This window comes from Triturus cristatus, chromosome 1_2 (genome assembly GCF_964204655.1).
Source record: "Triturus cristatus chromosome 1_2, aTriCri1.1, whole genome shotgun sequence".
Lineage (NCBI taxonomy): Eukaryota > Metazoa > Chordata > Amphibia > Caudata > Salamandridae > Triturus > Triturus cristatus.
Window position 1 is genome coordinate 120855514 of NC_140580.1, and position 24641 is coordinate 120880154.

At 47.6% G+C, this 24641-nt stretch overlaps 1 pseudogene across 1 annotated transcript in view; it reads left to right on the plus strand.

The window, feature by feature from the left end:
* Positions 1-24641, plus strand: part of LOC146866933 (lysine-specific demethylase 5B-like) — a 623554-nt pseudogene that overhangs the window by 482057 nt on the left and 116856 nt on the right. Inside the window, exon 11 of the transcript XR_014966711.1 lies at positions 19884-20088. The product of XR_014966711.1 is annotated as a lysine-specific demethylase 5B-like (transcript). The remainder of the gene's footprint in view (positions 1-19883; positions 20089-24641) is intronic.

Genomic DNA, 24641 nt, shown 5'->3' on the forward strand with positions numbered 1-24641 from the left:
GCCAGAGCAGGGGCTGGAAGCCCCTGGACCGGTTTGAGCTGGACTGTGCACAGGGACACCAAATGTGCCCCCAGTGCAAGACTTCAAAGCTCCCACCCAGCCCCAATACACATAAGCCTATCTGGGAGGTGGTTACACCTACCTGTGACAGGAAACCTATTGTCCAGGCCTCCCCTGCCGGAGTTTCGGTCAGCAGCAGGAGGCCAGACCCGTGTCTGTGGCTGCAGCATCCATTTTGTGATGCCAGGGCTCTGTTAAGTTCTACCGGGTAACCCAGTGCTGTCATGTCTCTGCCTCTAGAAGGGTGGAATTCTACCCGGCCGGTAGGATTCCAAAGCGTTTGACACCAAACACGACATGTTTCTGTGCAGCCATCCCAAAGTTAGCATTTACCGCAAGGTTATAATGCACATAAGAGTATGTGGTCAGGCTGCTTTACAAACTGCATCAGAGAAGGGTCTCCGATCCCTGTAGAGGGGCTCTGATCATGCAGGGGCACCCCCTCACATAAGAACCAAGCACTCTTCCTTCAGGATTGATAAGGCCTGCCATAGGAGTGACTTATAGGTTTATATATGTGTGTGTATATATAGTGATATAGGTAACCTATATCACCGTAAGGGATGCATGCACCACCTTACCCAGGCTACAGTAGCAGACCTGTGGTGTCATTTTGGGTGGCTTTCCAGGGGTGACATAATACATGCTTCAGCCCCTGGTAGGCCTCTGGGGTACCTGTGCCCTGGGTACATAGTGTACCATATACTAGGGACTCACAAGGGTACCTCAGGATCCAATCTGTGGTGTACCTAAAGTACATGCAATCAATTTAGAGAGGAAGCAGCTAGGCTTGTTTGAACTGCATTTTCCTCCCGTGTTAGCAGCTTTTGTCTGACTTTTGTGCCTATATTTTTTCTAGTCAGTTTCAGCCCTTTGCGTTCTCCTGCCTGTCTGCCCGCCTACCTCGCCGCCCTCCGCCTTCCCTCCCCGCTCCCCGCCTCCACCGCTGACCACGCCCCTTTTTCCTTTCTGTTCCCTCCCCGCTCCCGCCTCCCAGCTGCCCCGCCCACCCGCGCACTTGGCCTTATATGGCGACCGTGCGACGCAGGTGAGTGTGACCCACTTGTGGGACACCCCCGCGCCGCACGGCCACCAGCTGCTGTGTGTGCCCCCTCGCCTTGCCCTCTGCCTCGCTGCCTGCCTCGCTGCCGGCTGACGCCGCTGGCGTCTGTTTTTGCTTGTTTTGTCTAGCATTTGTGCTTGTTTGAACTGCATTTTCCTCCCGTGTTAGCAGCTTTTGTCTGACTTTTGTGCCTGTATTTTTTCTAGTCAGTTTCTGCATTTTCCTCCCGTGTTAGCAACTTTTGTCTGACTTTTGTGCTTGTTTTGTCTAGCATTTGTGCTTGTTTGAACTGCATTTTCCTCCCGTGTTAGCAGCTTTTGTCTGACTTTTGTGCCTGTATTTTTTCTAGTCAGTTTCAGCCCTTTGCGTTCTCCTGCCTGTCTGCCCGCCTACCTCGCCGCCCTCCGCCTTCCCTCCCCGCTCCCCGCTTCCCGCCACCACCGCTGACCACGCCCCTTTTTCCTTCTGTTCCCTCCCCGCTCCCGCCTCCCAGCTGCCCCGCCCACCCGCGCACTTGGCCTTATATGGCGACCGTGCGACGCAGGTGAGTGTGACCCACTTGTGGGACACCCCCGCGCCGCACGGCCACCAGCTGCTGTGTGTGCCCCCTCGCCTTGCCCTCTGCCTCGCTGCCTGCCTCGCTGCCGGCTGACGCCGCTGGCGTCTGTTTTTGCTTGTTTTGTCTAGCATTTGTGCTTGTTTGAACTGCATTTTCCTCCCGTGTTAGCAGCTTTTGTCTGACTTTTGTGCCTGTATTTTTTCTAGTCAGTTTCTGCATTTTCCTCCCGTGTTAGCAGCTTTTGTCTGACTTTTGTGCTTGTTTTGTCTAGCATTTGTGCTTGTTTGAACTGCATTTTCCTCCCGTGTTAGCAGCTTTTGTCTGACTTTTGTGCCTGTATTTTTTCTAGTCAGTTTCAGCCCTTTGCGTTCTCCTGCCTGTCTGCCCGCCTACCTCGCCGCCCTCCGCCTTCCCTCCCCGCTCCCCGCTTACCGCCACCACCGCTGACCACGCCCCTTTTTCCTTTCTGTTCCCTCCCCGCTCCCGCCTCCCAGCTGCCCCGCCCACCCGCGCACTTCGCCTTATATGGCGACCGTGCGAACGCGCAGCGGTCACGCGCAGCGGGCGCGCCGATTGTGCGCCGAAGGCGCGCCAAAGGTAAGCCCGTCTGCGCCCGTCCGCGACCGGACCGCGCCCAGCGCCAGGACCCCTGGCCAACGAAGATCCCGACCGACCCGCCTGACGTACTCCGCCGCCAACCTCACCGCACTCAACACCGGCCGACTCCCAGAATGCCATCAAGCCACTCCACGACGTACCCACGGACCTTTCAGCTGCCACGCCTGCAAGTTCACCTGCATCCGGACCAGCCTCGCACCAGCACCCACCAAGTCGAACACCAGCAGCACCCACCTCAAGTGCATCCTGCTCAACACCCGCTCCGTCCACAGACACGCCATCGAACTCTGGAACCTTCTAGACGCCACAGCCCCTGACGTCGCCTTCCTCACGGAGACCTGGATGAACGCCTCTTCAGCTCCCGACATCGCCATCGCTATCCCAGAGGGCTACAAGGTCGTCCGGAGGGACCGAAACGCCAACCAGATGGGAGGAGGCATCGCCATCATCCACAGGAACACCATCCGTCTCACGACCAGCACCGGCAACACCCTGACCAGCGCCGAACACCTGCATTTCCAGATCCACACCAACCCGAACACCACCCTCAGAGGCACCCTGATCTACCGACCCCCTGGACCACGCACACAATTCAGCGAGGACATCGCCGACTTCGTCAGCCCGCATGCCCTCCCCTCCGCCGACTACATCCTCCTGGGAGACCTCAACTTCCATCTGGAGAACAACAACGACCGCAACACCAGCACCCTGCTCGACAACCTCGCCAACCTGGGACTCAAGCAACTGGTGTCCACCCCCACCCACCTCGCCGGACACACACTCGACGCAGTCTTCTCATCCAGCACAGACATAGACTTCAGCCACGCCACAGAGCTTCAATGGACGGACCACAGCTGCGTCCACTTCACCTTCAAGAGAACGACGACCCACCAACACCAGCAACAGGCAGCCCGCAGAAGCTGGAACAAGATCACAGCAGACCAGCTCGCCACCGCCCTGAACCAGCACCCTCCTGCCAGCTCAGCGAACCCCAGCCAAGCCGCCGACAACCTCACGAAGTGGATCAGCAACTGCGCGGACGAACTCGCCCCACTGAGGACCCCGCCTAGCAGACCCGGCAGCAAGAAGGCCCCATGGTTCACCGACGAACTCAAGAGCTCCAAGAAGAACTGCCGAGCCCTCGAGAAAGTCTGGAGAAGGGAACCGACACCAGACAACAGGACCTCCTTCAAACTTGCCACCCGGAAACACCACCAGCTGATCCGCGCCGCCAAGAAAACAGCATTCAAAGACCGGTTGGACAACAACGCACACAACTGCAAGGAACTCTTCAACATCGTGAAAGAGCTTTCCAACCCCAGCGCAGGAAACAACGACATCACCCCATCGCAAGACCTCTGCAGCTCCCTCGCTTCATACTTCCACAACAAGATCGCGGACATACATAACAGCTTCAACAACCAACCAACGCACACCACGACCGAACAACCACCCCCCACCACCACCCTCCACGCCTGGACCCCGATCAGCACCGAAGACACCATCCGCACGATGAACTCCATCCACTCCAGATCACCGACCGACCCCTGCCCTCACCACGTCTTCAACAAGGCCGACGCTGTCATCGCACCCCACCTGCGAGACATCATCAACACTTCCTTCGACACCACCATCTTCCCTGAGAGCTGGAAGCACGCCGAACTCAGCGCCCTACTAAAGAAACCTACAGCGGACCCCACCGACCTCAAGAATTACCGCCCCATCTCGCTCCTCCCGTTTCCAGCCAAAGTCATCGAGAAGACCGTCAACAAGCAGATGGCCGCCTTCCTCGAGACAAACGGATCCCTCGACCCCTCACAGTCCGGCTTCCGAGCCAATCACAGCACCGAGACCGCCCTCATCGCCGCCACCGATGACATCCGAGCCCTGATGGACAATGGAGAAACAGCGGCCCTCATCCTCCTAGACCTCTCTGCGGCATTCGACACGGTCTGCCACCGCACCCTAGTACGGCGCCTCAGCAACATCGGAATCCAGGACAAGGCGCTGGACTGGATCATCTCCTTCCTCGACGGAAGAACACAGAGAGTCCGCCTACCACCGTACAAGTCAGAGGCCTCCGAAGTCACCTGCGGCGTCCCTCAAGGATCATCTCTGAGCCCCACCCTCTTCAACGTCTACATGAGCCCCCTCGCGGCCATCGTACGCAAACACAACCTCAGCATAATCTCCTACGCCGACGACACCCAACTGATCCTCTCCCTGACCAACGACCCCGCCGCCGCCAGATCCAACCTGCACGAAGGGATGAAAGAGGTAGCCGAGTGGATGACGACCAGCCGCCTGAAACTGAACTCGGACAAGACGGAGGTCCTCATCCTGGGCTCCTCACCCTCCGCCTGGGACGACTCCTGGTGGCCTCCCGCCCTGGGCACCGCACCCAAACCGACAGACCATGCACGCAACCTGGGCTTCCTCCTGGACTCCTCCCTCTCCATGACCAGGCAAGTCAACAACGTCTCCTCGGCGTGCTTCAACATCCTACGCATGCTACGGAAGATCTTCTGGTGGATCCCCACCGAGACCAGGAAGACCGTCACCCAGGCCCTCGTCACCAGCCGACTGGACTACGGCAACGCCCTCTACGCCGGTACCACCGCCAAGCTCCAGAAGAGACTCCAGCGGATCCAGAACGCCTCAGCCAGACTCATCCTCGACATCCCACGAACCAGCCACATCTCCGGACATCTGAGAGACCTTCACTGGCTCCCCGTCAACAAAAGAATCACCTTCCGCCTCCTCACCCACGCACACAAAGCCCTACACGACCAAGGCCCGAGCTACCTCAACAGCCGAGTCAACTTCCACGCTCCCAAACGCCACCTCCGATCAGCCAACCACGCCCTCGCCGCCGTCCCCCGCATCCGAAGAGCGACTACAGGAGGAAGGTCCTTCTCCTACCTGGCCGCCAAGACCTGGAACTCCCTCCCTACCGACCTGCGCCTGACCCAAGACCACCTCTCCTTCAGGAAGAAGCTGAAGACCTGGCTGTTCGAGCAGTAGCGGCACCCCCCCCTCCCCCCCCCCCAGCGCCTTGAGACCCTACGGGTATGTAGCGCGCTTTACAAGTGTCACTGATTGATTGATTGATTGGGGCCCTGAATAGCAGGGTCCCAGCCAGACTAAAGTCGAAAAACAGTGAAACACCAGCAAAAAGTGGGGGTATACATGTGAAGCAGATCCTACTCTCTTACAGTAAGTGACCTCACTCTTTTTCTCTAGGATAGGGTAAGGGCCACTCCATCTATCTTGGAGTGCCCTTGGTGCCACTGGCTCCAAAAGCCACATGTGTTGCCCAGGTTGCAATTCAACCAGTGCAGCTTTTTGGTCATACCAGTGTTTCTGAAGCTCCTGGCTGGCCTCGAGATTCTTGGATGCCTCTTCCATGTACTCAGCCATTCTAGACCTAAGGCCAAGCACATAGTCCACAATGTCTTGCTTCGGTTCTTGGAGAGGCCTCTCCCAACCCTCTTTCACAAGACAGAGTGGTGCCCTCACAGGATGACCAAACAGAAGTTCAAAGGGGGAAAACCCTACTCCCTTCTGTGGCACTTCTCTGTAAGCGAAAAGCAGGCATGGCAACAGGACATCCCATCTCCTCTTGAGTTTTTCAGGGAGTCCTATGATCATGCCTTTCAATGTCTTGTTGAACCTTTCAACAAGTCCATTGGTTTGTGGATGGTATGGTGTAGTAAACTTGTACTACACTCCACACTCTTTTCACATATGTTTTAGGTAAGCAGACATGAAGTTGGAACCTCTGTCTGAAACCACCTCCTTAGGAAACCCTACCCTGGTGAAGACACCCAGGAGGGCCTTGGCTACTGCAGGAGCTGTAGTAGTCCTAAGTGGAATTGCTTCAGGGTCCCTAGTAGCATGATCCACTACTACTAGAATTAACTTGCTCCCTGAGTCTGTGGGATGTTCAAGTGGACCCACAATGTCCACACCCACCCTTTCACAGGGAACCCTCCCCCCCCCCACCACTGGCAGTGGTATCAGGGGGGCCTTTGGGTGGCCACCTGTCTTGCCACTGGCCTGACAGGTAACACAGGAGCTTACAAACTCCTTCACCTTTTGGTGCATCTGGGGCCAGCAAAAGTGACTAACCTTTCCCAAGTTTTGGTTTGCCCCAGATGTCCAGCTAGGGGGATGTCATGAGCCAAAGTTAGGAGGAACTCCCTGTACTTCTGTGGCACTACCACCCTCCTGGTGGCTCCAGGAGTGGGGTTTCCTACCTCACTGTATAGTAAACCCTCTTCCCAATAGACTCTGTGGGTACCACTGACCTCTCCTTTTGCTTCTGAAACAGCTTGCTGCCTCAGGCTTTCAAGAGTGGGACAGTCTTGCTGACCCTGGCACAGCTCTTCCCTAGAGGGTCCCCCTGGACCCAAGAGTTCAACCTGGTAAGGGTCAAGCTCCATAGCCTCCGTTCCCTCTGGGGTGTCCAAGTCCTCTTCCTGTGGAGAGGGGTCATGAGTAGTTTGCTGTACAGAAGCTGGTCCCCCAGTCTTCTTACCTTTTCTCTTGGTGGGGTGGGCTGTAATCCTACTTTTTCACCCTTCCTCTTGCTCTGTGCTCTTGTTTGCACACAGGGATACGCAGCATGGCTGCATGGGTTTTCAACTCCACCTCAGCCCAGGCTGAGGTTTCTAGGTCATTGCCAAGCAGACATGCAGCTGGTAGCTTTTGAGAGACCACTACCTGTTTCAGGCCAGTAACCCCCACCCCCCACCCCCCCCCCAGCCTAATGTCACCATAGCCATTGGATGATTAGTGGTAACACTGTCAGCATTGGTGACTGGGTAAGTTTTCCCAATCAAGTATTGCTCCGGGGAAACCAGTGTGTCTCTCACCATAGTGACACTGGCACCTGTATCCCTCAGAGCTTCTACCCTAGTTCCATTAACCCAGGGGTATTGTAAGTACTTCTTTAAGTTGGGTGGCCACACAGCTACAGTGGCAAACTCAACTTCCCCTTCTGAAACTAGAACTGCTTCAATGTGCATCCTGATTTGCTCTGGGCACACTGTTGATCCCATCTGTAGACTTGCCACCCCAGGTGTAGCTGTACTGGTTGCCTTAGGGGCCTTGTTGTGGGGGCAAGAGTTATCTACAGTTAAGTGTCCCAACTTCTTACCGTTGTTACACCAGGCCTTTGTGGGATCAAAGTTCTTCCCCCTATAAGGTTGAGGCACATAGGGAGTAGTTTGGGACCCACCCCCCTGTACATGTTTTTGGGGCCCTTTGGAAGACTCAGACTTTTTATCTTGAGGATTCTCACCACCTTTTACCTGGGGAGGTTTTGTAACCACCTTCTTCTGGTCACCCCCAGTGGTTGTCCTTGTCACCCTAGTCTTGACCCTGTGGTCTGCCTTCTTTCCCAATTCTTTTTTTTATTTTTTTATTTTTTATTTTATTAATGTTCCACAAACCAACATTTACAATGTATCACTGACATAGAACAGTGCAAATCACATATATCTAATTTCTGTGATATCAACTTATATAAATTAAACATCAAAATAATCTTTTAAAGGACGCCAAATTGTAAGACCTAAGTTTCTTTTGCGAGCTTTTTTTAACAAATATATACTAGTTTCAGTATTATACAAAGTAAAAAGCTTAGATCGCCATATATCAAAACTCGGGGCTTGTGGTTGCAGCCAGGCAGTAGCTATGGATAAGCGGATTGTGGCGGCGATAATAAAAAGAAAAAAAAAAAACGAAACTCAAATAGAGGGTGCCCCTCAATGATTTCATCCCCAATACCCAGTAGGATTAACTTTGGTGAAAATACTACAGGTTTCCTGAGGACATAGCCGAGAAAGTTTGAGATTTGATTAAAAAAAGATGTTAGAGATGAACATGCATAAAAGACATGCAATAAATCGGCCTCTCTTGCTTTACAACGGAAACATTCACCGGAGTTAGAATATAAAGGTGAATTACCCCATTTCATCATCACAGCCGGAGTGTGATATAAATTAAAAATAGTCTTATATAATTGTGTTTTTAATGATGCAGAAAAGAAAATCATATGGGCCATTTTAATAGATTCTTGAATATTGATAGAGGCAGATGTTAACTTGCCTGACCATTTCTGATTAGTTTTATCAATATCATCTATACGATAAGCTAATAAGTGTTTATAGATAATTCCAATGGGAGGTTGTAATGTAATAGCATCAATAACATCATTTGAAGACAATGGCATGGTATGTTTATATAAGAAATCCCGAATCTGTAAGTATTTAAAGAAATGATTGTTATCTAAATCAAATTGTAATCTAAGTGTATCAAAAGAAAGAAGGGAGCCATCAACAGAGACGAAGTCGCCGAGACATGTGATACCTTTAGAGTGCCAGCATCGTGCAACTACATCTCCAAAAATTGACGGCAATAAGTGTGGAGCCCTGAATGGGGTATATATTGTGAATTTAGGTATAATACACATTTTCCTGAGACTTTTCCATATGTTAAAGGCAGATATAATAGTTTTGAACCGTGTGTGTTTGTAATAGCTACTGTCAAAGTTAGAAATCAGACAGCTTTTTGCAGATGGACCAAAAGTAATATGGTAAATCGATGGATTTTCTGCCATATTAGGTATTGCCTCTCCGGTCAGGAGGGTACGCATTCTTAAAAGTAAGCATGACATCTGGTAGAGGGCGAAGTCTGGTACCCCCCAGCCCCCACGAACAAGAGGGAGTGTCATAAAGCGTGAAGCTCTGCGGATTTTTCCAGGGGCCCATAAATATTTTTCACAAATTGACTGTAATTGACGAATTTGGGGCCTGGGGACTAATAAAGGGACAGCACGAAAAAAATAAAGTACTCTGGGTAATATAATCATTTTGAGTAAATTAACTCTACCGACCAAAGTGAGATATAAACTCTGCCAAGATTCCAATGCATGCTTCGTTTTATCCAATATATCAGTCCAATTGGTATTGACGAGTTCCTCCAAATTAGGCCTAATCTTAATGCCCAAATAGACCACTTCCTCCATAATCCTGTTGTCAAGTACAAGAGTTTGATCTGTACACAAACATTGTGTTTTGGAATTGTTAAGTTTATAACCAGAATATTTCCCAAAAGATTCTGCTAACAATTCAATGGATGATAAAGCCGAGTTCAAATCAGATGTAACAACGGCAATGTCGTCAGCATACGCGAGAACCTTATACTTCACCTCATAGGCAATGAAAGGGGGAATCTGTAGGCTAAGCTCGAGCATTTTAACAAAGGGATTGATATAAAAAGCAAAAAGAATAGGAGAACAAGGACAACCTTGCCGCGTCCCTCTTCTAATCTGAACCTCCTCAGATTTAAGGCCCATAGCGCAAATCCTAGCAGTTGGGGACTGATAAAATATCTGGAGTGCCAGAAGAAATTTAGAGCTAAATCCCAAACGAGTCATGACCTCCCACAAAAATTTCCAAGAAACGCGGTCAAAGGCCTTCTCGGCGTCGAGCAGGGCAAGACCCAGAAATCTGGACTCAGCCTGCGCGGCGTCGAGAAGAGCGATGACCCTATTGACGTGATCTACCGTCCCACGCCCCGGCACAAAACCATGTTGTTGTAAGGAGACCAGTCGTGCAACGTGAGGAGCCATGCGATTTGCTAATAGTTTCGCATAGAGTTTACCATCACAGTTGAGGAGCGATATCGGGCGGTACGACCCGGGTTGATCGGGGGGTTTCCCCTTCTTCGGGAATATGGCAATATGCGCAGCAGCCCATGATTCGGGAGGAGTACCCAACCTGGCTGCCTGAAAAGTATTCAGCAAGTCAGATCGAAGTTCTTTAAAAAAAGTCTTATAAATCTCTGATGGGAGAGAATCGGGGCCCGCAGCCTTACCAGAGGGTAGATTAAACACTGCACGTTCCATTTCCTCATCAGAGAATGGAAGATCCAGTCTTTCAGCAGCAGCGTGATCAAGTCTGTCCCATTCTAGAATAGGGAGCCCAAGGTCAGGTGGGATATCATCATCACTCGGCTGACTATAGAGTTCAGAGTAGAATTGATGAAAAACTTTCATGATAGTCGCGGGATCTTGAACTAATACCTGTTGGTCATTATAGATAGCTTTGATGTTAGATATTTGCTTTTTCGCCCGAACCCTCTGAGCTAAACATCTCCCGACTGTTTCACCGTATTCATACATTTGTTTTCGGTAAAGCTGATATTTAAGCGCAATCTCTTGGGCCCAAATAAGATTGATCTCCGCCTTGCGACGAGCTAATTCATCAAGGCTATCTTTTGGGTCTATGGCAGCCTGTAGATTAGTTATAAGCTCCAATTCCGCATCCCGTAGATGAGTATATATCTGCCTTCTTTCCCAATTCTTGGGTAGAAATTAGACCTGGGCCTACCAAATGCTGATACAACTTTTAATTTGTGCAATTACTTAGTATATGTTCCTTCATAAACAAATTGTAAAGTCCAGTAAAATCATGCACATTGTGTCCAGTTAACCAACCATCCAGTGTCTTTACTGAGTAGTCTACAAAATCAATCCAGGATGGGTCTGGGTTTTATGAGCCCCCCCTGAATCTAATTCTATATTCCTCAGTGGTGAGCCCAAATCCCTCAATCAGAGTCTTCTTCATGAGGTCATAGGACCCTGCATCTGAGCCAGAGAGGGTCAGAAGCCTGTCTCTGCAGTTACCAGAGGACAGTTCCCACAGGAGTGCCCCCAGAGAGGTTTCTTTACTTTTCTTATGTCACAAGCCCTCTCAAAGACTGTGAACCATTTGGTGATGTCATCACCTTCCTCAAATTTAGGGGTAATCCCTTTGGGGATTTTTGGATCATAAGACTGCTCTTTATCCTTATTATTTGTATTGCTGCCACCATTGATGGGTGCTAAACCCATCTCCTTCCTTTCTTTCTCTAGAGCCAGGAGTCTGGACTCTAGTTCTAATCGCTTGGCCAGCTTTGCTAAAAAGCTGTCCTCTTCACTGGGGAGTTCCCCAGTGTTTCCTCTGGGATCTGGTCCAACTATGTGGTCTGTAGGCCCCCAGAGGTTGATTCTTGGAGTTAAGGGTATGGGGTCCCTTTCCTCTCTAGGGATTATTGGAGGGGGGGGGGGTCACTATCCCCCTCATCCTCCTCCCTTTCCTCATCTGACTGGTCATCACCATGTTCAGACGGGTGGTCCTTTGCATACTTAGCCAGGAGCTCCTGGAGCTCTTGTTTGGTTGGATGCAGGCCCATTGTTATACCTTTTAGTTTGCATAAGGACCTCAATTCCTTGAAAGACAAATGTAATTAAGGTGTGAGGTTGAGCTCCTCAACCAGGTCCTGCATGATATTACTTTCACTAATAGCTGGCTTCTTTTGAGACATTCTAACCAGACCAGACAGTTGTAACCCTCTACGCTTGACTACAGTGACTTTTATTTCTCTAAAATTCTAAGGGGACTTTAAGCAAGGCCCTGACAAGACTTTTAGTATTTTGGAAAGGCCAATTTAGAAAAATCTGAATTCTAAAGGCAATTTAAGAGTTCTGTCGTGTGATCAGATAGTAACCAAGTAGTCCAACAAATGCAAGTTTGTATCCCACCACTGAGCCACCAATTTAAGAAAGTGACTCTGTATATACTGCACCAAAGTAAGGTTCAGTGTGTACAGAGTCCACAGTCCCCAGAGGTTTGGCAGAGGTTAAAGTTAAATATAACCTTACTCTCTAAAGTGGTAGCTTGGTCGAGCATTAAGGCAGTATCAGAGGACAGTGTAAAGCATTTGTTGTACACACTCAGTCAGCAAATGGTCTCACACACTCAAGAACTGAACTCTAGGCCAATTGTTTTGTATATAAAAAATATATTGTTTTATTTTAGAACCACAAGTAGGTATAAAAATACTAATCTAGTTGAATACTTTCAAGTAGCAATAGACTTTTGAATGCAGTAGTTACAGTCGTTGCAATAGGCAACACAAGTTAAACACAATTATAACATTGAGCTCAATGGGAATTACTTTGCATAGGTTTTTCTTACTCAGGGTTGGGTCCTGGATTCAGCCCTGGTGCATCTCCTGTAAACAGTTGAAAGAAAACGTTTTTGTTACACAGGCGATTTTTAAGGAATATTTGTATGTTTCAAAAATCGACACTTTCTGGCGAAAACCAGGCAATGTTATCCTATGGAGGAAAGTTTGGTTATCACAAAATCACAGTTGTAATTGCTTTGTAGGGCCAGTGCTGGGCACAAAGATCCAGCACTGGGATCTCTCCTGGTAACAGGTGAGTAATTTCGTTTTCGTTGATCGGGTGATTTTTAGTGTATAGTTCACTAACACTTCAAGAGCCTTACCTGCAAATACACAATGATAGGATTGTAATGAGAGCAGATCAACACTTCATGCCAAAGGTGGTGTCACGGTTCCACATCAACCAGACAATTCAAATACCAAGTTTTTTCCAAAAACCTACCACAAGCACAGAAAGGGCGTTACACACACTGGATGCCAGGAGGGCAGTAATGCATTATATGGAATGGACAAAGGAGTGCAGAAAGACAAAGCAGTTCTTTGTATCCTTTGCAAGCAGATTTTTGGGGCGACCAGTTACCAAAAATACCAATGCACTAACCATACAACTCTGCCACAAACAAGCAGGACAACAGTTACAAGGAGCAGCTCATGCTCACTCAACAAGGAAGAAAGGAGCAACAATTGTGTTTCTAGCAAACACACCTATTCAAGACATTTGCCAAGCCGCAACTTGGCTGCAGTGCACACGTTCACTGAGCACTATTGTGTAGATATTCAAATGAACAAGGAAGAGCAAGTAGGACAGAAGGTCTTGCAACACATATTCAATAATCAGAGCTCATCTTCCACCCAGCCACCACAATAACGACAAACCGCTACAAAGTCTATGCACAGGATTGTGAATCCAGAAAGATTCACGCTGCAAAACATATAGTTTATTACCTGTCGGTGTAGTTTTGCAGCTTGAAGACTTTCTGGATTCACTAGCGATCCCACCCTCCTCCACCAGAAAGATGAGACAGGAGGAAGAGGATTAAAACAGGAATAAGACTTTAAGAGTTAAAAGAAGAGAAAGAGTAACACACAACAAGAAAAAAGAATCCGACGATAACAACCAAAGGTGGGAGCTTCCGGAGGAAGCGCGTCAACGTCACGAAGGACAGCAAATGGTGGTATGTCGACGCGCACCTGGGCCACGGGGAAAATAAAAAAAAGAGAAAAAAGACTACAATTCCGGACCCAACCACAGGATGGCACAACAATGCACAGCATAGTGAATCCAGAAAGTCTTCAAGCTGCAAAACTACACCGACGGGTAAGAAAATATACATTTGTTATTATGAACTCCGCAGCACCATAATGGCTTTACTGAAAACTGGGGAGTTTGGTATCAAACTTCTCAGCACATTAAACCCACATTGATGCCAGTGTGGGATTTAATGAAAAATGCACTCAGAGAACATCTTAGCGATGCCCCCTGAAAAACGACCAGCCTCTGGTGGGTTCCCTGACAACATACCAAAAAATACTGTGGGTCTAAAAGTTCTGTGTGGATACCTGATATATTCAGTAGAGTGAAAACCATCTGGGGTATACCCAAAAAGGTTGAGTTCCCATCACCCACAAAGGTGGCTATTCATCATCTGGGAACTCTGAGCTAAACCATAACAACCAACCACTTGGGTAATTATGGCGGTTGTATGGTAGTCCCAGTCGTGGGTGACCAAAGGTAGGGTGATGGTTTGCAGTGCCAAGAATATAAAAGGAAAAAGTGCTATTAAAAATGGCTATCAAAACACAAACAATTTTATTCTGGTGCTGTCTTGATGCCACTTTAAAAACAGTGCGTGGACAGTGTAACAAATAACTGTCAGGGTGGCGGTCTACATGTTTCGGCTATCGGACTATGGAGTCCAAGCTCTCATCAGGACCTTATGCGCTACTGCAAAAACCGTGAAAAAAGGAAACTTAAGTAAACTAATAGTTGGGATGGATTCCCAATACGACCTTTTTATGCTAGTCCGTTTCCCTGGATTTTTTGGGGGGGGGAAAACAGGAACCTAGTTACAATAGAAGAGAAAAATCAATCGTTTCTGAAAAGTATCAATATCTAACACAAATACGGCTAGATGCAGTGTACTAGCGATCATTAACACAATACAAGTAGAAGTATTGTTTACACAAAATGGTAGGCATATCAAGAAGTTGCTTATGTACTTACCCGTCAATTTTCGGGTATGTACCTCGCCTCGCCTGGCATCCGCTCAGGACTGGAGGCACCGCTCTATAAGGAAGAGAGCATCAATACGTACAGTAATTAGCCCCAAGGTAGTATATCCCATTGTGTTATAGTGGGGGGAGGGAGAAACACTTCCACAATGTGTCGTTTGTAAATGCAATTATGAAGGAATGGCAGAATCAAACAGTCTAGTCAAGTGTAATCAACCGCTGATAACACAAATGTCTGTGTATGCTAGCATATTTAAAAGTGTGCTGTAGTGCTGGCACACGATTAGGAGCGGGTCAATAATGCAACACGAGTCTTTTAAATTCGCATTAAGACCCTTATTAGAACAGCCATAGTGCTCGGTAACTGAAGAAGTGAACACTCTGGCTAGATCTAGAAAGACATAAAGACGTGTCATATCACGCTTGAAGACTCACGCCTCACCTATGGCTTATGCGTATGATATTAATACAATGTCTAAAGACAAAAACAAAAGTCAGATAACAACGCGCTTTAGGACTCACCTCCTAAAGCGCGTTGTTATCTGACTTTTGTTAGGGTCTTAATGCGAATTTAAAAGACTCGTGTTGCATTATTGACCCGCTCCTAATCGTGTGCCAGCACTACAGCACACTTTTAAATATGCTAGCATACACAGACATTTGTGTTATCAGCGGTTGATTACACTTGACTAGACTGTTTGATTCTGCCATTCCTTCATAATTGCATTTACAAACGACACATTGTGGAAGTGTTTCTCCCTCCCCCCACTATAACACAATGGGATATACTACCTTGGGGCTAATTACTGTACGTATTGATGCTCTCTTCCTTATAGAGCGGTGCCTCCAGTCCTGAGCGGATGCCAGGCGAGGCGAGGTACATACCCGAAAATTGACGGGTAAGTACATTAGCAACTTCTTGATATGCCTACCATTTTGTGTAAACAATACTTCTACTTGTATTGTGTTAATGATCGCTAGTACACTGCATCTAGCCGTATTTGTGTTGGATATTGATACTTTTCAGAAACGATTGATTTTTCTCTTCTATTGTAACTAGGTTCCTGTTTTCCCCCCCAAAAAAAATCCAGGGAAACGGACTAGCATAAAAAGGTCGTATTGGGAATCCATCCCAACTATTAGTTTACTTAAGTTTCCTTTTTTCACGGTTTTTGCAGTAGCGCATAAGGTCCTGATGAGAGCTTGGACTCCATAGTCCGATAGCCGAAACATGTAGACCGCCACCCTGACAGTTATTTGTTACACTGTCCACGCACTGTTTTTAAAGTGGCATCAAGACAGCACCAGAATAAAATTGTTTGTGTTTTGATAGCCATTTTTAATAGCACTTTTTCCTTTTATATTCTTGGCACTGCAAACCATCACCCTACCTTTGGTCACCCACGACTGGGACTACCATAAAACCGCCATAATTACCCAAGTGGTTGGTTGTTATGGTTTAGCTCAGAGTTCCCAGATGATGAATAGCCACCTTTGTGGGTGATGGGAACTCAACCTTTTTGGGTATACCCCAGATGGTTTTCACTCTACTGAATATATCAGGTATCCACACAGAACTTTTAGACCCACAGTATTTTTTGGTATGATGTTTGTTGATTGGGGATTCATACTGTAGCTGGTCTCTAAACATATCCCTTGGACCCTCCTTACCCACACTCTCCCTCTCTGTGTAGGGTTTTTCTTGTATTATGGGTTCCCTGACAAGCCTGCAACCACGAGACATGTTACTGGACCCATGGGGGTGGGAGCATTCGCTTTCTGGGCCCAGAAACAAAGCCTTTCCTGGGTGGAGCTGGTCACACCTTCCCCAGGCCAGGAAGAGCCATCTACGGCAGGGGAGCTTCAAAGACCTTGCCGCCTTTATAATGCATCCCCCACCCTCTTCTGCTATCAGGAGCGGGCCCCCTTCCTGTCTCTCCTTTTCGGCGGGAAGATAGGCAAGAAACATTAGCCAGCCCGGAAGGTGTACCCACCTCTGCCAACCCCACCACTCTGGTGGGAGAGGCGAGTTGAAGCCCACTCTTCAGTGCCCACCATCTTGCAGATGGCAGGCACTCTCCAATCAGGATTGGGGATTATGCCCACTCCCCCACGTGGGGTGAGCACACCAAGGGCGTAGTCGCCCTAAGGTTAGTAGCCCATTGGCTACTGACCTCAAGACCCATAAAACGCCCCCTAAATACAGTATTTAGGGGGCAGCCCTGAACTAAAAAGAGAGATTCTCGCAACCTATGAAGGACGAAAGAAGACGCCCAGCGGAGGAGACTGCAGAGAAGAACTGACTTGGCCCCAGTCCTACCGGCCCCTTTGCAGTTTTCAGATATCCTGCGCCAAAGTCACCTTACCCTTCAAACAGCGACCTCCAGAACCCTTGGAAGGACTGACTGCCTTCAAAAGAGATAGGATATCCTGTGAACAGAAGCTGTGTTCAAAAGAAACTTTCAAGACAGACTCTGAGCCTGCTGAGGATAAAGAAACCCGACGCCTGGAACCACCACTGCACCCGATGCCTACGGCCTGAATCCAGGTGGCCCACCAGTCCCAGCGAGGTCCCCCAGCGCTGCAGAGTCTGAGTCTACCGTGGGTTGGCCCCTCCAGGACTCAATGATGTTGCCTGAAGCCTCTGCACGGATTCCCCCCTCCCACCACGAGTGGCCTGGTAAAAATCCAACCTCAAAAGACACCCCTGCATCAAGCCGCCCTGAGCCCTGCGCCCTGGAGAAGAGAACCCGAGGTGCACCTATGTTCCTAAGCCCTCCAACTTACTTGCCCAGCTGTTGGTTCCTCCCAGAAGTCTTCCTGGACCGAGCATGCAGCCAAAATCCAAAACCGGCAACTCCTATTGAAAACAACAGGGCACCGACGCCAAAACAGCACCCTGCACCCAGCCGTCCCTGCACGGCTGTGGGTGTACTTTGGGTGCTATCTCGGATCCTCCTTTGCCCTGAGCCTTTCACGAGGAGCTTTGCTCCCACAACCTGGAGGCCCCCTCTTCCCCATTGGGTAACATTGGGCCTCAGCACTCTGCACCCGACCACACTAGTGCCACTGAGGGTGCTTTGAGAGTGCATCCTTGACCCTGGGGGAACCCTCGTTCTAACCCCAGAATACCAGCTCCCACAACCAAGTACTTACCTGTTAACCAATAACCATATTTTCCCCATAGGAATACATTTACTTTTTTTCCTTAAATTGTTCTGTGTGGATTTGGTTTTGTAAGAGAACTTGAAAAACTGGAAATAATTGAAAACTACTTTACGTACCTTTTCTCTTGGAAATGTCCCAGTGTGATATGTAGGCGTATCACACTGAGTAGAAAAAGTTATCTGCAAAGTAATCAAAAGTAATCTAGCAGTAATTTCAACTATATTAAAGGTATTTACACATCTGTAACAGTCATTTTCATTCAGCTTGCGTTTATTGTTCAACTTGCCTTGAAAAGTACCATTTACACTTACCCGTGCTATGATTGCTTGGTTCTAGAAAATAAATGCAACCAAATAATATTTTTATACAAATCAAATTGGCCTGAGTTCAGTCTTTGAGTGTGTGACATCATTTGCAGATTGAGTATGTACAACAAATGCTTAACACTACCCTCTGATAAAGCCTTACTGCTCGCCCACACTACCACTAATGGAGAATAAGGTGCTATCTACTTTTACCTCTGCATACCTTTGGAGTTCCACTGCACTCTGTGCACTCTATACCTCATTTTGGTATGGTATATACAGATCCAGCTTCCTATACTTCTTCGATCCTTCTGTATTTAAGGTGGGCAAGAGCATTCTCAAATATTCTTAAGTCACTGTCCATCTGGGTACAGTCTCCAGATTTAGGAGGATGGATACATCCATGTCTACTCTGTTTTCCCAAAGGGTAATTAAACAGTTTATTAAAGGGCTCTTCAGACCTTTTCCACGTCTCCGGCATCCTCCAGTTCCATGAGAGCTTAACACTGTCTTCGGCCAGCTTATCTTACCTCCTTTTGATCCTATACATAGAGCAAACTTAAAATTTGTCTCCTGGAAGATAGTACTACTCCTGGCTCTGACATCCACTAGAAGAGTGAGAGTTATTTAGGCATTTACCATCGGAGAACCTTTTTGCAGATTCATTATGGATGAGTCCTAAATTCATTCCTTAGGTGCCTACTGACCTCCATTTAAATGAGCCTGCCATTCTTGCATCTTTCATTCCCAATCCACCTTCAACAGCAGAAAGATCATTACATTCTCTAGACTTGCATATATGTCTCAAATTCTATATAGACAATACAAAGGACATGCACATATAAGACCAGATATTTGTATAATTTGGTCAACCATGCAAAGGCAAAGCCGTGTCCAAACAGGGGCTAACTTGTTTGCCCTCAGTCTGTAGTGCTTTCAGTCACGCCAGAGCCAAGCGTCGTCTCCAGGGGAAAGTGTGTGTGCGTTCCACCAGGGGCATTGTTTCAACTGCAGCACTCCATGCTGCGGTGTCTTTAAAAGACATCTACCATACAGCCACCTGGAGGAGCAGGCATACATTGATGAAGCATTACTGCCTAGACATGAGCGCAGAAGCTGATGCAACAGTAGGACAGGCAGTGCTGAGAAATCGTTTCCATTAATGGTAATCCTGCTTCCTGCATGTATTTTATAATTTGTACTGCTTGCTATTCTGATTAAAGAATGTGAATATATCAAAGAGCCAAGTTGGAGAAGAAATTAGTTACTTACCTGTAACTCCAGTTCCTCAACATTGATATATTTTATATATTCACATGCAACCCTCCCTCCTTCCCAGTCAGTGGGTCATCATATTTATTCGTACACGTGTGTTTGAAATCTGATCTATTATGGCCTCTAGGGGGAGTTTGGCTGAAGTTTGGGTTCTTTCAAATGAGGTGGATGTGTTACTAAACATACCATGTTTCAGGCCAGTGGGCATTTTACTTTGTATGCTGTTTATTTTATACTTTATACTGCTACTTTAATGCACCGGGGATTCCCAGCCTGACAACGGGGAAGAATTCAAGCATGTGTTTGTATAAAAGATTCCAATGTTGGGGAACTGAAGTTAGAGGTAAGTAACTATTTTCATACCTCTTCTGATGTGCAGAAGATTGCTGAAATACTGAATGTTTTATCTAGGTGGTTTTGTTGTAACCTATGTTGAAGGCATGAACCATGTTAATTGATAGAACTCTTTAGCATCTGGTGTTTTCATTATTTTAATATATCAGGAGAACTATAACCATATAGTAATGCACAAACTGTCTCATACGATCTGTCATTACCAGAGTCTTAAATTATATCATTGTAGGTCTAAGTGCAGAACTAGAAGAAGTGCTTATGGAAGCCCAGTCACTGCAGGTCTCTCTACCAGAAATACAGGAGCTCTACATATGTTATTCATGCAACAGCAGCAATTCGCTGAGCAAACAAAGCACAATTCTTCCTTGTGGATCCCCAGTGAGAAGAACACAGTTGCAGAGTGCATAGAGGAACATGCTCCACAAAAAGAAGAGGTACCAACTAGTGTTTTTCTTTATTTCATTGAGTGCTTGGGAAATATGTATTTACCCTTTACTGTTGACCTTTTATGTTGGAGACACAAACGCAAAGCACTGAATAATGTATTTCCTGAACCACCCACCCAACCAAACATTGTCTGATTATCTCCGAGTGCATGTCAGAAAAATGTTTGACTTGTCTCAGACAGTTTTAAAGACATGATAAATGTGTGTTTTAGGCATGTGTGCTGTAGATACACATGCTTTGCATACTCCTGCCATCTAGTGTTGTGTCCGGGTGTTTGCAAGTTGTTGTCTTCGAAGAAGTATTTTCCAGTCACAAGGTAAGGTGACTCCTCCTTTCAGTGATAGTGCACATGGCATCGACTCCACTGTTAGATTGATTTCTTTCCGCCATCGGGTTCGGACGTGGTTTGCAGCGCTCTGGTTAGACACCGTCCTTCGGGATCCTCTCGGTGCGCAACACACTGTATTGTCTGTATTATTTTGTATGCGTTTCACCATTCTCAGTGTGTCTCAGAAACTAGAAAAACACTCTTGTTCGAGGCATATGAGCTGCAGATCACACACTGTGCATAGATCACCATCTGGTGTTGGGCCCGGATGTTTGCACTTTGTTGTTGTATTGGACTAAGTCTTTGGAAGTCACAAGATAGATGACTCCTCCTTTGGACAATAATGCGCTTGGGCATCGACTCCATCTTCAGATTGTCTATTTCTGCCATCAGGCTCGGATGTGTTCGTCACGCTCCAGTTCGGTGTCGTTACCGTTCTACCTTTCGACGCGCAATCCTTCACCCATTCTTCGGTATTGTTTCAATCGCATTTCCCTATTGAAGCGCATCTCTACAAACTTGAATTCTTCTATTCCGGTTGTCGACACAAGCCTTCGGGCCTAGCCACGCCATTAGGCCTTTGGCTCATGGAAAGAACTCCTTTCAAAAAGTGTCCTCATGTGGATCCAAGTTTCCACACGCTGATCTTCACGAGGTGTGTAACCTCTGCCTTTAACTTGAGCACGAGGCCAAAGACTGTCCAGCTTGTGCCTCTTTCCGCTCCAAGAAAACAATACGGGATCGTCGGGCTCGAAGAAGCATGGCTCGATCATCAACATAGATACCGGTCAATATCTTCCAAGAAGCAATCAATGTACCGGAGCAGGAGCAGATCGAAGAGGGCAACATTAGCGCCTCCGAAGCCGATGACTCCGACGTCAAAGACATCACTCCAGGGCAGCGGGTCGTAAGTACTGACTTCGACCCCTCCCACCCACCCACTCATAAAAAGGCTTCAGTAACACCTTCACCTTCGGGCCTAGGTGCACACCGTAAAGCCTATTTATTTCAATGTACTGTATTTCCTAAGTGTTGCAACTTACTGCATCCTCTGTAAATCAAACAAAGTACAATTTCTATTGCCTTTTCAAACTGTTCTATGTAAGAAACTGGCTCTATATATACTACACCAAAATGAGGTATAGTGTGTATAGAGTCCAAGTGACCCCAGAGGTAGGCAGAGGTTAAAGTTAGGTAGAACCTTATTCTCTAATTGTGGTAGAGTGGTCGAGCAGTAAGGCAGTATCAGAGGACAGTGTTAAGCATTTGATGTAAACAGTCAGCAAATGATTTCACACACTCAATAACTGAACTCTAGGCCAATTGTGTTGTTTTATTTTTAGAAACAAGCAAGCCTGGCACAGGTAAGCATTAAATACTTTTCAGTAATAAGTTACTGGATATAGGACAGTTTGAAAATGCAATAGCAATTGTACTTTGTTTGATTCACAGGGGATGCAGTAGGTTGCAACACTTGGCAAATACAGTACATTGAAATGAATAGGCTTTTTCAGTAAATTACAGGTAAGTTACTTTTTACGTTACTGCTCTAACTCAGTGCTGGATGTCTAGATTCAGCACTGGGACATTTCCTGGAAACAGGTAAGTAATTATGTTTTGGTTATTCACATGATTTTTAAAGAATATTTTTAGATTTCAAAACTCCACACTTAAAACTTTTTGGAGACAAATAGTTAATGTTATCCTATGGAGTAAAAACAAGTTAACGGTTCACAGGTAAGTAATTGTCTGTGGGCGTTAAGGTTCTGGGGTTAGATTCAGGGGTCCCCCAGGGTCAGTGATGCACTGTTGTTGCACCCTCAGCGGCACTAGGGCGGCCGGGTGCAGAGTGTTGCGGCCCAATGTTATCCATTGGGGGATAGGGGACCTCCGGTTGGTGGCTGCTGATAAGCAAGCCACTGGGTTGTGGGAGCAAAGCTCCTAGGGTCAAGGTCAGGGCAAATGGGGACACAAAGTAACACAAAAGGTGCACCCTCAGAGTCAGTGGGGCGGTCGGGTGCAGAGTGCTATTTTGATGTTGTGCGCCCTGTTGTTTTCTATGGAGAACCTCCGGTTTGCAAAAGCACTACAGGCAGGGAAACAAAGGACTTCTGGGTGCGACCACCACTTGGAGAGGTAAGTTGGGAAGTTAAGGGTTGGTTAGGCACCGTCGGTTTGGTCACACAAGGCTGCGGGGCATCGGGTGCAGGGGTGCCTTTTGGGGTCGGATCTTCTTACCAGCTCCTGGTCGCGGTTAGGGGGGCCTTCTTGATTTAGGCTCCAGGCGTCAGCTGGAGGCAGGTCAGGGGTCACGAGATCTCGTGTCAGGATTGCCGGGGTGACCTCCTCATGGTGTTTTTCCACTTGAGCTCGGGCGGGGTTCGGCGGGTGCAGAGTGAGCTGAATTCGCGGTCTCTGGCTGGTGCCAGAAGCTGCAGTTTGAACAAATCCTGTGTTCACAGGAGATGCAGTCTTTAGAAGTGAACGCAGGCAGGTCCTCTGGGTTTCTTGAGGTTGCTGGCTGCAGCACACATCGGGATTTCGCAGGAGCAGGTTCGAGGGGAAGACAGGCCAGTAGGGCTGGGGCCAATTCAGTGGGCGTCGTCCCCTTGTTAGCTCTGCACGGCTCTTCAGTCCTTCTTCTTATCTTCTTTCTTGTCTGGATCTCAGGATGCAAGGTTCAGGGTGCCCCCTAAATACTTAATTTACATGCGTTACAGGTAGGTAAAGGGCAGGGACCAATGGCTCTCTTTCGTGGGGTGGGTACACCCCCTATTGTACCACCCTCCAGTGGGAGGGGGCATGAGCTTGTCCCTGGTTGGTTGGGTCCACCCCATCCTTCAGATGGCGGGGATTCGGAGTTGTGCTTCACCTCACCTCCCCCACCTGAGGGGTGGAGTTGGCAGAGGTGGGCACACCTCTCTTCCTCACTTGTTTTTCCCGCCGGTTCTCCCGCCCAAAGTGGGGGTCAGAACCAGTAGGGACCAGTTGCTGAGAGCAAGTGGCCTGGGGAAGCTCACAAAGGTGGCAGGCCTTTGAAGCTTCCCCTTCGTGAACCCTGCCCATCCTGGGGTAGGAGGCTTGGCACCTCGCACCAATGTGCATTGTTTCAGGCCCCAGAGAGCAGCAGGCTCCCGACCCAGGGGTCCAGAAACATGTCTGTTGGTGGCAGCCTAAGCAGCCACTCAGTCAGGTCACTAGAAGTTGGTCGAGTTTCAGGGGGCATCTCTAAGATGCCCTCTGTTGCAATTTACATTAAATCCCACACTGGCGTCAGTGTGGGTTTAATGTGCTGAGTGTGAGAAAGTGGCTCTGTATATACTGTTCCTTAATAGGTACAGGGTGTACAGAGTCCACAGACCCCAAGGGTTTAACAGAGGTTAAAGTTAGATATAACCTTACTCTCCAAAGTGGTAGCCTGGTCGAGCAGTAAGGCAGTATCAGAGGACAGTGTAAAGCATTTGTTGTGCACACTCAGTCAGCAAATATTTCCACACACTCAATAACTGAACTCTAGGCCAATGGTTTGTATATAAAAAAATATATGCTTGTTTTATGTTAGAACCAACACTTGGAATTAAAATATACTTTCTCGTCAGGAGATGTTTCATAAGAATACTTTTGTATATGCAATAGACTTTTTAGTAAACAGTTACAAGTAGTTGCAGTAGGCAACTCTATTTCTAAACACAATACATTGAGCCCAATGATAAATTCAAGTTATATGCAACAGATTACTTTTTAGATTACTTTTGTAATTCCAGGCCTGGATCCTAGATCCAGTCCTGGGTCAGTTCTCAGAATCAGCTGTTAAAAGTCGACTTTGGTACTGTAATGATTTTTAACTAATATTTAGCTATTTCAAAAGTTAGCACTTAGAAAATATTTCAGAGCAAACAATCAATGATTCCCTATGGAAGAAAATGTAGGTTACAGGTACAGTAGGTTATCGTTACTTTTGTAATCCAGTACTGGGTGCCTAGACTGAGCACTGGGACCTTTATTTTAAACAGGTAAGTAATTACGTTTTCAGATGTTATACGATTTTTGAAGAATATTTAGAAATTGCAGAAATCCACACTTAGAAGAAATTTCACAGAAAAACAGTCAGTGGTTTCCTATGGAAGAAAAAGGAGTTAGAGGTACGTATAGTTGTGGGTACTTTTCAGAGTCAGTGCTGGGCACCAAGATCCAGCACTGGGAGCTCACCTA